The sequence below is a fragment of the Rhinolophus hipposideros genome (assembly GCF_964194185.1).
Source record: "Rhinolophus hipposideros genome assembly, chromosome: 10".
NCBI classification, from domain to species: Eukaryota; Metazoa; Chordata; class Mammalia; order Chiroptera; family Rhinolophidae; genus Rhinolophus; species Rhinolophus hipposideros.
Window position 1 is genome coordinate 72,340,015 of NC_138056.1, and position 2,875 is coordinate 72,342,889.

A 2,875-nucleotide genomic window follows, 5' to 3' on the forward strand; every position below is an offset into this window, starting at 1 on the left:
TGACTACTATGTAATACCCAATTTGTACTTCATAATCCCTTCTCATTTTTCACTCATCCCTAAACTACCCTCTCATTTGACAATCATCAAAATGTTTAGTGCATCTATGAATTTGTTACTGCTTTGTTTATTTATTTTGTTCTTAAGATTCTAATTTTAAGTGAAATCACATTGCATCTGTCTTTCTCTGTCGGAAATATTTCATGCAGCACAATACCCTCCAGGTCCATCCATGCTGCCGCAGATAGTAAGAACCCATTCCCTTTCATGGTTGAGCAATAGTCTATTGTATATATGTACCACCTCCTCTTTATCCATTCATCCATTGAGGGACTCCCAGGCTGCCTCCACATCAGCCATTATAAACAATGCTGAAATGAACATATGGATACACACATCCTCTCAAAGTAGCATTTTGGGTTTCTTCAAATAAATACCCAGAAATGGGAATACTGGGTCCTTCTTTGTCTCTTGTTATAGCCTTTGTTTTAAAGTCTATTTTGTCAAGTATAAGTACTGCTACTTCAGCTTATTTTGTTTGTTCATTTGTTTCCATTCTCATGAAATACCTTCTTCTCATTCTTTTACTTTCAGTTTGTGTGTACCTTTTGATTTGAAGGGAGTCTCTTGTAGACAGCATATGAGGTTGGACAATTAAGTTCGAGAACTTATCCTAGTAAAAGTGCTACATACCTCATTGCTGAATATCACTATCGTCACCCTTGAAGTACTCCCCTGGGGAAGCTATGCACTGAATCCAGTGCCTTCAAAAACAATTTTGGAACTCTTTTCCTGGAATGGCCATCAGCGGTGTCATCGTATCCCCCTTGATGTATTGAATGTCATCAAAATGTCTTCCTCTCAATATTTCCTTTATCTTTGGGTAAAGAAAGAAGTCATTGGGGGCCATATCAGGTGAGTAGGGAGAGTATTCCAATACAGTTATGTGTTTACTGGCTAAAAACTCCCTCACAGACAGTGCTGTATGAGCCGGTGCATTGTTTTGATGCAAGAGCCATGAATTGTTGGTCAAAAGTTCAGGTCATCTCATTTTTTCATGCAGCCTTTTCAGCACTTCCAAATAGTGAACTTGATTAACTCTTTGTGCAGTTGGTACAAATTCATAATGAATAATTCCTCTGACATCAAAAAAAGGTTAGCAACATCAGTGCAACAAGTTCACAAACTTAATTGTCATACCTCATAGGTAAGGGTGTTGTTTTTTTATCCATTCACCCACCCTATCTTTTGATTGGAGCATTTAATCCATTTACATTGAATACAATTCTTGATAAATATGTAGTTATTGCCATTTTATTATTCATATAATTGATTTTTTTTTTTTTTCATCTTAAAGAAGTCCCTCGAAGGTTCCTTGTAATACTAGTTTGGCAGCGATGAACTCCTTCAGCTTTGTCTTGTCTGGGAAGCTCTTTATTTGTCCTTTGATTCTAAATGATCACTTTGCTGGGTAAACTTTGTTGTATCTCCTTGCTTTTCTTCACTTGGATGAAAAGTCTGCAAAGTTTCTGTTGAAAAATCAGCTGACACTTTTATGGGAGCTCCCTTGTAGGTAACTGTTTTTCTCTTGCTGCTTTTAAGATTCTCTTTTTGTCTTTAACCTTTGGCATTTTAATTATGATGTGTCTTGGTGTGGGCCTCTTTGGGTTCATCTTGTTTGGGACTCTCTGGGCTTCCTGGGCTTATATATCTCTTTCTTTTGCCAGGTTAGGGAAGTTTTTTGTTCAAATAGGTTTTGTTCAAATAGTTTTTTCTTCAAATAGGTTTTCAATTCCTTGCTCTCTCTCTTCTTCTGGTATCCCTATTATGTGAAGATTGTTATGCTTGATATTGTCCTGGAGGCCTCTTAAAATACGCACTTTTTTTTTTAATTCTTTTTTATGTTTGCTGTTTTGATTGGGTGTTTTTGCTATCTTCTAAATTACTGATTTAATCCTCTGCATCATCTGGTGAGTGCTTCTATTGTATTCTTCATTTCAGTTATTGTATTCTTTAGTTCTGACTGGTTCTTCTTTAGGTTTTTCTATCCCTATTTTTATGTTTCTCATCTTTTTGTTTAAGTTCTCCCTGAGATAACTGACCACCCATATAACCAGTGTTTGGAACTCTGTATCTGGTAGATTGCTTGTCTGCATTTGTTTTAGTTCTTTTTCTGGAGGTTTGCTCTGCTCTTTTATTTGGGACATGTTTCTTTGTCTCCTCACTTTGGCTACCTCTCTGTGTTTGTTTCTATGTATTAGGTAAAGTTGCTGTGCCTCCCGGTCTTAGTAGAGAAACCTTATATAATAGATGTCCTGTGAGAACCAGTGGTACAGTCTCCTTAGTTACCAGAGCCAGATGCTCCAGGTGTGTCCCTTTGTGAGTTGTGTGTGCCCTCCTGTTGTAGTTGAGACTTGATCGTTGTTTGCATGTCAATAGAAGGGATTGACCCTCAGGCTGATTGGTTGTGGGGACTGGATGTGACTACAGTGGAGGAGCTGTGGTGCAAGGGCAGGGTTCACTTTAGTGGGGCTCAGATGCCTGCCTAATCTACCTCTTGAGAGTGTCTTCCTGGGAGGTGGCTGGGTGATGCTCCATTTTGATCCAAAGATGGCTACCAGCCATGCCAGCCCTGGGGCCTTCTGGAAGGGGACCTACTGCAGGGCAAAATAGCCACAGCCTGTGCCCTGCTTGTGGCCACCTGGTATGAGCCACAGAGCAATCGGCAAATTGCCACCACCTGCACTGGTCTTGAAGGTGCGTTGAGAGTCCAATCTGTGAACTGATCTGGATATTGCTACAGGTGGCCTTAGGGCTGGTCAACCAGAGGTATGGAACACACCAAAGCCAGATGCTGTTTGCTTGGGTTTGTGAA